The sequence below is a fragment of the Alosa sapidissima genome, chromosome 5, assembly GCF_018492685.1.
Source record: "Alosa sapidissima isolate fAloSap1 chromosome 5, fAloSap1.pri, whole genome shotgun sequence".
NCBI lineage: Eukaryota > Metazoa > Chordata > Actinopteri > Clupeiformes > Clupeidae > Alosa > Alosa sapidissima.
Genome location: NC_055961.1, coordinates 16028744 through 16039816, shown reverse-complemented (window position 1 = coordinate 16039816; position 11073 = coordinate 16028744).

Sequence of the window (11073 nt, the reverse complement as noted above, 5' to 3'; positions counted from 1 at the left end):
GTTATTTATTATGGATGAGCTCCCTCCTCCCAATAAATCCTTGGGTCCTTGGGCACAGGATCAGCCAACCCTTGTTTTAGTTTTAACCTCCTTGATTAATATTTATGGTAATACCTCCTATATTGAAAGGTCTAGTCAATGTATTTATTAGCCTGATCTGGAGGTATATTGGACTGATGCTTTATCCAAGAACGAATCTCCACTATCACAAAGATACTGATATTGAAGGAAGTCAACCACCGAACATACGCTGACACACACACACACATACACACATACACACACACACACACACATACACACAGCGCACATGTGAGAGAAAGTAACAGAAAGAAATGAAAGAGGGTGCCAGGGGTCCAGATAGCAAGATAAAGAGAGGGGAGGAGGAAATGAGAGACTGAGAGTATGAAAGAAGGTTTGACTGCCCATGCAGTAGTTTTCTTCTTTGCCTTGATATCTGATTCCCAGATGCAGCACTCAGGAAATTATCCTCTGTTCTGTTCCAATAAAATTAAATAGATGGCTGATGCGAAGCCAGACTGGCACTTTTTATGGAGCTTCCGTCTGTGGAACAGTACTCAGCTCAGGGGAAGAAGCCGCCGGAGGCAGACCCCAATGGCTTACAAAACTCATGCACAGTCAGGAACCATGATAGTGTACATGATAGTGACTCACACACAGACACACACAGACATAATACACACACACTTTCTCTCTCTCTTTCTCCCCTTTCTCTCTCTCTCTCTGATAGAAAAAGATGAGTAAACAAACACATCAGTTAAAATCTGGATTGCCTGTGAGAACAAGTTATGATGTCTATATTTCCCCCAGAAGTGTTGGTATTACATGTTGCAATTACATGATGGTAGGCTATTACAAAAGAAATGGAACTGTGTTACAGTTAGTTGAAGTTGTGCGGTTGTTCACAGGTGTCCTAGTTTGTCCTAACAAATACAGTATTTACGTGGGATGAGACAGAGTGTAGAGCGGGTCACAGAATGGGTCAAACCTGGAATACTGTAGTTGCTATGGTGCTTGAGGAAATGGACACTCAGTGGTTTCAGAGAGAGATGAATGGCCTCCGATTGCACATGTTGGGCAAGGAAGGCAACATTCCCCTACACTTTATTTCTAGCACGGGGATGTGTGCGCAAATGAACGAGGAGCGAGATTTCCTTTGCCACACTCAAGACATGAAACGCGGCAGAGGAGCCATTACGCTCCGGCTCCCTGCGTCGCTCGGAGCAGTGGGGAATTGCTGATTACAGGAGAATGCGGTAAGGCCGTTAAAGGCGGCTGATGAAAGCTCCAAACACCCCTTGGCTTCAGAAAGCAGTGTGACAGTTTTAAAAATGCATAGGCTCCCTGTAATGCCAAATTCTGTGTTATTTGTGCATTACCCCCCCTCCCCCCCTTTTTGTGTATGTTTTAAAAGCCTGGGAATGGGCCACTCATTGGCTGGTCCATTCCATCCATTTCACCCAAGTGACCACAGCACTTTTAAAGGCATATATATAGATTTGGATTTATATATAGATTTCAGTTCCACTGTTGTTGTGCTGGGCTGGCTTCATATGAGAACAATGGTTGAATAGCATCTCTGTATGCTACAGACATGCTATATTTTCTTTTCTACTATGCTGTCCTTTGATTAATGAATATGCCTCTATGGATTATCTGCTGCCAATAGCAGCTGAATTACGACCTACGACCCTGTGTTAATTCTGCGCTTGACCCCCTGGCCCTCACAGGCGAATCCTGACCAGTGTATGTACACATCCATTTCTCTGCTGACATCAGATGGTGGAAAGGGCCAAAAATAGACATAGGCAGGGGCGGGGCCACAGGGGCCCGGGCCCCATCTGAAATGGAGTGGTGAAGTCCCGCCCCTTCCGTTTGCCTCCATGGGACCTATCTTTCAAAAAAATTTGAACGGCAGTCTATGGTGAAAAAGAAATTATTTTCTGGTCCCGGTTGACTTGTGCCTTGAATTACCCATATGATGTTTGTCAATTTTAAAGACAATTTTTCATGTAAAGACATTTGCAGTTTGTTTCGTAACTATTGAATTACAACATTGTGAAAGATCGTAATTCCAACGACTACAAACCCATCAGTCGCGCTAGTGACGTTAGCTCATTCACAGCAGTATTGATCAGTTAAAGATTAAGCGCCCAAACCTGTGACGTCACATGCAACTGTAGTCCATTATCACCATGTTACGACAAAAACTCAAAACAATTCAACTGATCCTAAAAATGAGGTATGACCACTTGAAGCAATAGAGGTGACCCCAGTGCCTAACGTATGGAAGGCATTAAATTAAGATCCCAATGTGCACCGAGATATATTTTTTCTAAAAAAAAATCCCATCCACTCCGCTAAACTCTAGGAACGCAACCACTAGATGGCGATGAGATTACTTTCCCTCCCTATACCAGCAACAGGTCTTAATTGGGCTTTCCTTGCCGAAGAAAATACCATGAGTCAGAGGATTAAACACATCAGTTAAGTTGTATTCGTCCATAGACTGTACATTACATACTGTTAAGTGACATAGCAGGCAGCAAGATGCAACCGTTAACTAGCATAACAGCTCTTATCGTTTCATTACGTTGGTGACGTACATCGTTCGAGACGAGAGATGTAGTCCACTGAGTTGATTCGCACAAAACCAACATAACTTTTGAAGTCTATCGAACAACAGTACTTTCTTGACGTGAAAAATTATCTTTTAAATTCACACACATCATATGTGAAATTTGTGGCACAATTCAAACTGGACCAAAAAATTATTGTTATCTCTCCATTTAATCCCGTTCATAATTTTTTGAAAGATAGGTCCCATGGACCGGAAGTAGAAGGGGCGGGACTAAACCACTCTCTCTCATTGGCCTCTGACTGGTCCCTGTACCGTCAATCATCAATAAGTGTCAAACTTGTTGAGAACGACGATCAGAGATGCAATTCCATTCCCAAACAACTGGTGGCAGTAATGCACCTATGAAGCTTGAAAGCTAAAGCACACAGTGAACTGTAAAAGAAAGAATACATTTGGCTAACCAGAAATGTCTCTGCTAATGTGAAGAAACGATACATTTGGCTCACGGAAGTATCAGCTAACGTGAAGAACCGATACATTTGGCTAACGAAAGTATCAGCTAGAATTCTAACATGAAGAACCGATGGCAGCTTTTCATCCTCCACAGAAGTTTCTTGGTGAGTCACAAATCTCTATGTTGGTTATCATCATTATGTGAAAGGGACGTTTATTTGTTGCTGTCACAATATGTTAAGTTTGTCAATTAAATTACGAAGCAGCAGCAAGCTTGCAGTGAACTGTTAACTGACTTAGTCAGTGAACTGTTAACATTAACTGAACGTTAGGTTACTTGAGTTGAGGTTTGATTGTTTGTTAGCATGCTGATAGATTTTATGTATGGAAAGGTAATGTATGAAGTGTTTGAAATGGTGTTATATGAAATGCAGAGAAATGGACATCCTGTTTGTTTGGGGTCCGAAATTAATAATATTACATGCGCTAGTGCGCCTTACCAAATGTAAGTAACGTTCGATTTTTTTTGCTTGAGGAAAACATTTGGCAGCTGCTAACAGAAACATGAGAATACATGCCTAATAGCTAACGCTACGTTTTTGTAGTTAATGTGAACTATCATTGCAAAGTTATTAACCACTATTCTGAGTTTATTTGATTCATGGGCTTCGCATGAATTCTGTCTCAAAGTGTTAGGACAAGGAGAGTTTCATTGAGATAAATTTTCTACTCTATTCACTCAAGCTTTATATGATTTAAAAAAATAATAACTGGTTTTACAGTTGCCAGACGACATGCTGAATACAAGCATTGATTTTGTGAAACACGCATTTGTGTTTCACGTACAGACTGGGATGGCGCAGGAGCTGGTGACTTCAACCCACAGTCTTCAGAACCACCCATCACCAAGCATAGCTGCTCCTAATGGTATGATGCTATTTCCTATTGCCACTACAGTGAGCATATTTTGTCATTCATTTTAGAAACGCCAGGTTGACAGTGGGTTATGAAGGTTAATAACAATTAAGTTACTCAAACTTGTTTCATTTTCTTCTCTCGAGACATTTCCCATTCTAGAGCAGATGGTTCTGTGCAACCTCTCCTAAACTGGTATTGCGCAAGATGCAGCACGGAAATAGGAAGAGGCCACTCAATGACTCAGGGGCGTAACTATCGGTAAGCAGGGTACGCAGTTGCTTACGGGCCTGGTCCAATCAGGGGCCCGCATCACACTGAAATACATGATTGACAGCCGGGCCCCCTATCGCATTAATCGTCACTCGCGACCGGGCCTTTCATTGTAAAACGTTCCCTCTAAAAAAAAAACGGGTGGGCAAAGCCAATTTGATTGAACATAAGAGGGGCCTAGATTAGATACCCCATACAAACATTAATGATAGGCATGTTATATTTATGACATAAAAGTGGAATTTATTGAACGCATTTGATCACAGCTGACAAATTACGCAAACATTTTCAACTGGAGCAAAACAATGCATGAACATAGCTTCAGCGCGTCGCATGATACACAATTAATAGATTGGCCATATTGGACAACTGCAAAGCCTTATCATAGGCATGTTACATTCATGACATGAAAAGTTGAACTGATTCTTGAGCTCTCAGCAGAGTGCGGTCTTGCGCGTCTTTTTTAGATGGTGAACATAAACGAAGGAAGCCCTCTATTTTGACGGGCATGACTGACAAGTAGCTAGGCGTATGCTATGTTCCTGGCTAAATGAACACGAATGATTTATCATTAATGCAATTTCATATTGTCACCAGCAGTGTTTTTTCATGTGTTACATGCGCCCTCACCAGTATTTTTTTGTTGTTTTTGTGGTGCACGTACTCCTGATATTGTCAGTCATGTCATCTCTTATATGCTGTGTCTCAAGGATCTTATCCTGTCCTTTTCATGGTAGCCTACTCGTGGACATTGCGTCATCACGTGCTGTAGTAGGGGGGCCCGCCTTGATAATCCTGCATATGGGCCCGGTGTTGGCACGTTATGCCACTGCAATGACTTCTGATACAAAGACGTCAAATGGTAGGAATATTCCATCTTTAGTGTTTTACCATCTTTAGTAATTTTTGCTTTCAAATGACCCATCGTCAGTCTTCAAATCAGAATTAGGCTTTTCTAACTGGAAGCAAGACGGTGGCTTCAAAGACCATTCCAAATAAGTTGTTGAAAAAATTGTGTAAATATGATGTAGTTGTTGCTCACATGCTGTGTGTGTGTGTGTGTGTGTTTGTTTTAATGTACGCAAACTGGCAGTGAAAGTGGTTTCTCTTATCAACAAAAGGGGACTGGGGCCAGTTCCCCAAAACGTTCTTATCGCTAAGTAGTTCTTAACCTATTCCTTAACCTCTCTCTTAACGTTATGGCACGATTCCCGACACGTTCGTACGCTAAGTATATCTTCTGTAAGTCACACGTTCGTAAGGTTGGTCTGGACCGTTCATAAGCTCTCTCTTAGCGCTGTTTGAGCTCTCAAGACGCTAGTCGCCGCCACTGTGCAGCAGTCTTTAGAAATCACCGCAGCTCAGTACAAGTCAAACTATGGTAGGCCGACAGTATGTTGACAATGTTGTGGCTCAACGATGATTTTATTTTATTGGCAATCACTTTTGATAATTAAAAGCTGGCAAAGAATTTGCCTCTAAATGGCTAAGATCTATAAATGGGTAAGCATGGTGGTGTCCAGTAAGCGACCAACTAGGCCTATGGCAGCGATCCAACGTGTCCTTGTATTGAATCAAAAACGCTGTGTAGTCCATGTCGCTCCATAGCTCTTTTTTGTTGCTGTTGCACAAGTTATTCCGAAAGCTGGAAAACGGTGTCACCTTGTGCAAGCTCACCTCGTCCAGCAAAACTTCAAGATCTGTTTCGACCTCACTCTGACCGTCACTACGGTCTAAAAAAAGGAATGATCACCTTCGTTCTGCCGATCACCGAGACCATATGTCAACAAAGTCATGCCCATGACCTCCGGAAGCAGAACGACTCGAGCTTGTAAATAGCGGAGATTGCTCCCGGTTCAGTCTCTCACCTTGATCGCCTCATCTGAGACCTGTGAGACGTGAGTACGTACTTTCACTGCTTTCTTGATTGACTGTGTTTGTTAGTCTGCATGTGGCTGTAACCTGTGTTTTTTTTCAGGAAAACTTCGTTTAACTTTGTTTAACTTGTTGACGTCTTTCCTGAGTTCACCCCATACCGCACGGCGGAGGGGCTAGTGTGAGCCTGCTGCCTGCGTTCGCGCACTGCTGAGGGCCACCGTTTTGGTGTTATTTTCCCTTTTGTGTGTGCCAGGTTTCCGGGTTGTTTTTTGTTAACTACTGTGTACCTTATCCGTCTGTTCGCGGCTAGTTGGGCTTGGTGTGAGCCTGCTGGGTGCGTTCGCGCACCGGCGTGGGCCACCGTTATTATTTCTGTTTACTGCTCTGGCAGCCGGAACCTGTGTGGGCCTGATCAGCGCGTATGTGCTCGGCCGCTTAGGCGCTAATGTTATTGTGTGCTTCTTGTTAGCTTTGTTGTTGTGTGCTAGGCTACTTGCAAAGGTAAGTTTAGCTGTTTGTGTCTGCTAGGTGCAGTCTTGCACGAGGTGCGGGCCGCTGTGTGTCTTTTTTCCAGTTGTCCACTGGTGTACGTCGGCGCATGCGTTCGCGCACTGGTGGCCGCCTTCTTTGTATATCTGTGTGTACCCTGTCGCTGCTGTCCGCAGCTAGCTGGGCCAGTGTGAGCCTGCTAAGCGTGTCCGCATGCTGCTTCGTGTACTGTATTACACCACTGCTGTATCTCTTTACGGGCTGCTGCTTGCAGACGCGGTGCGTTGAACGGCCCAGGTAAGTGCCTTAGTGTATTGTATTGCATTGTGTTTTTCTGTGGTAGGCTATGGCGGCACACTACTGCAGAGTCTGTAGGGCCGCGATGGCCCCCGATGACGGGCATAGAGAGTGTCCCGCTTGCCTTGGGGCCGCCCACCTCCTGGAGGATGTCGACAGCCCCTGCAGCGCAGCCTGTGACCTTCCTAGGGAGGAACGGCTCCGCCGGGCTGACCAGGCATGTGGCCACGTGCGTGAGGGCAGACGGGACAGGCGGCGCTCACCCGACCGACCGTCCCACTCTCATCGGCATGGCCGTAAGCATACGCACAAGCGTAAATGGGACCAGCAACATGAGTCCCCTTCCAGGCATGGCCAGGTGGAGGTCCCTGGACCTGCTAAGCGCCCGGCTCCAGCTGCCGTGACCGAGGGTGATGGCACGGAGTCGCTTCAGATTCTCTCAGCCCTCCAGGCTCTGGCTAGGAGGATGGACGGGCTGGAGGGTCTCCAGCGCACGTCATCCTCTTCTCTGCCCCCTGGCCAGGAAGGCTCCTCGTCCAGGCCTGAGAGCCATGGTGCGGATGTTGATCTGGGTGATGTGGATGTGCTGTCGCTCCATGCCCCTCGTTCTACGATCGATGACGTAAGCGGGGACGGCCTCCTGGATGAGCTACATTCAGACATGGTGCAGCCAACTGATGAATCCACGGTGCCAGGGGAGGTCCCCGTCGGCTCCTTGATGTCACGGGTGTTGAGTGCCTCCAAGATCCTGGGTCTTCAGGCCCCTATGCCAGACATGGCTTCCCTTGGGGGCGTCTGGGAAGGCGTCTCGCACAGCAGCCCACCACCCTGTATACCCGTGGCAGAGGATTACACGAAGGTGCTGCGGACGGCATGGGGTAAGTCGCTACAGTGCCCCCAATTCAATCCAGGTTGCGGTTATCCGGCCGACTCAGGGCTGGGGGATATGCCACCGGTCGAGCAGTCCATCGCCGGCCTGCCAATGCATCTCCCAATCCACGTTGCCCGTGTAAGGAGTGTGCCAAGATGGACTGTCTCATCAGTCACTGCTTTGACGCATCAGCACGGGCAGCCCGTATGGGCAACGCCCTGGCTATCACTCTGGCGGCTCTGCGAAAAACGATGAGCCCGGAGGACCATGATGCAAGGGCCCTGGTGGATGCCGCACTGTCAGGAACATAAACAACTTTGGTAAGATATATCTTTTGAGTCTTCTTAGCGCGCTAAGAGTGAGCGTTATCGGGGAACCGGCCCCTGGTACTGTTGGTAAAATCATCGTCTATCATCGTTGCACTCGGAGAAAACCGGAATGTTTCATTCATCCCCCGTTTCAATCGTCCCGGTTGTACCCTACTGCACCCTACTGCAAACCAGAGAATTGAGAGCTGGTGGGGAGTGATGAGAAAAGACACGACAGGCTTCTACTGGCACTCGATTTGCTCACCCAGCTGTCCAGTGCATGTTAGACTATACATATTTTGTGGCCACAAATTACTATTTCGTGGGAACGAATTAATATTTCGTGGCCACAAATGACCTATTTCATGGCCACAAATGACCTATTTCGTGGGAACGAATTACTATTTCGTGGGAACGAATTAATATTTTATGGCCACAAATTAGTACTTTGTGGGAACGAATTGCTATTTTGTGGCTACAACTTATTATTTTGTGGGAACGAATTGCTATTTCGTGGCCACAACTTATTATTTTTTTTCCCCATGACATATCCGGGGCTCCGTAGTATGATGATGTATGATTTCTGTTTAAAATATCAATGTATTTCCACTGAAGTGTCTATTATATTTTAGTTTTATATTGTGTTTTCATTGCACATTATAAATAAATGGGAAAATTGTTAAGAATTGTATTGGCTTTTTTGTTTTTTAGCATTTAGTATTCAAGTATTTGAACAAGGTAAGACTGGTGAAATGTATGCACCTTACTGCTGTGGTGTAGTCTAGTTAGCTGTAGTGGGTATACTGTGATCAACCCCAAATATTAATACCAACTGTATCCTTGTCTGTTTTAAGTGGGTATACTGAAATGGTGATGCTTTTTAAGTGGGTATACCAGAGACTTTCTAATGAGGAGACACAGCACTCAAAAAATCCTCCATAGAAATGCATGGGGCTAGTTTGTAACGCCAATATGGCCATTGTCTACACATATCCCACCCCTTCCTCGGCAAAACGTGTTGTAAACTCGCAGCTGGAGCAAGATTGGTGTCGTGAAGCCTTGCGCACGCACATTTCTGCCAAATAGGATGCCCGATGGGTGCCCAAAAAGCGTTGCAATATGGCCGTTGAGTGGAGGGACTTGCCTAAAAGGACTTTGGGTATACTGCGTATAGTCCTGCATATCACGTAGACAACATGCCTCTGCCTTACTGAACAGGGGATTTTCTGTGTATGGATGTTGACCGGTTCTTGGCCCCTCAGTGTATGATGTGGCCCCTTTATGGCCCCTGTCTCAGAAAAATCCTAGAACCGCCACTGGACATAGGCCTACAATAATCCACACATGTAGTCATTAATCATTGATTTGGAGAGTATGTCAGGTCTGAGGATCAGTGACAAATGTGTGGAGAGATGATTACTCACTGTAAGAGAACCCTAACCTTGGCCTAATTCACACCTGACCCTGGACCTAATGAACACTCCCCTGAAATATGGGACAGTGCTGGACAGGCGAACACCATTGCACTAGGTCGAGATATATAAATCAGCAGGCGGCTGGTCTTTTCTACTGGGCCATCAAAACGCCAAGGGCCGTTGAACACGCACAGCAGACCCACATCTTACTAGGTTTCAGGATGCAAATTGTTCTTTCTCACTATGAGGAAAAAATAAGTCTGTTGAACACTGTTTGTTAAACGTAGCAGAAAATATCAGAATACATAGTACAAAAGTGCATTTCTTCTGAATATGATGATGAGTGATTCTGCACATAAGATAAAGTTAAATGTTAGCATCTGACCTTGATCCAGCCACAATTTACACCTCAGAGAAAGAGATATTGGAAATGTCGAACTATATATTTTTGGTCTGTTTTGAAGTTGTACCTACAAAGGTAACTTATATTCAGCAAAGCTGATTAATTCACAAGGCCTTTTTATTAGTGAGTTCAGTCTGGGGCATGATATGAGGCTATTATTCGGTTGCTAAATGACTCATTTGCTGCGAATGCCTCCTGACCATAAAGGGGCCGTGGTGGGGCAGATTTACTCCAGCAGTGGGGGAATGAGCTCACCACCCCACCCCACCTTTCCCTTCACCTCATCTTTTTTTAGAGGCAACACTCCATTCCGTCTTTGTCAAGTTCAAGTTAATTTGGGAGGCAGTGTGGAGGAAGGGGTACATTATTAGAACATTTGCTATTAACAGCCCTCATGCCGTATCCTGACGTTGGCCCTTGGGGAAATGAACTCACTCCAGAGCATACTTAACTCTCTCCAGACACCTGCACTCCCATTTTACTAAAGCAAAGGTGTGTAAAGACTTTGTGTAAAGTAGTATGCAAATACAGGTATGCATACTTCCAAGTATACAAGTGTGCATGCACTTCCAAGTATACAAGTGTGCATGCACTTAAATGTTAGCTGATTGACTGTTTCTCAAATGAAAGGAAGGTTGCTGGCTATTCCACAGACCTGAGAGGAAAATAGATTAGGTCTTTGATTAGCTGTTACGCTAATGAGTCTGCTGCTATACAAGTGTGCATGCACTTCCAAGTATACAAGTGTGCATGCACTTAAATGTTAGCTGATTCACTGTTTCTCAAATGAAAGGAAGGTTGCTGGCTATCTCCACATGGGTGACTTAGTTCCACAGACCTGAGAGGAAAATAGATTAGGTCTTTGATTAGCTGTTACGCTAATGAGTCTGCTGTGATTAAAAACATGTTTCAAGTGTACCATAAATGAGGGTGGAGGTGGGGGTGGGGGGGGGGGGTTGGGGATGGTAAAAACAATTTGATCACATATTCCGCAGGCACCGCACCACTGTCAACACTTGAACACTGTGTGTGTGTGTATATGTGTGTGTGTAGCGGACTAAACTTTTAGCATAATGAAGTGAAAGCCGATATCTAATGAATATGCCTCTCACCATTATTTTTAAGCCACCAATTGTGGAGGCATTGGTGATTCATTATGCAGGGATACA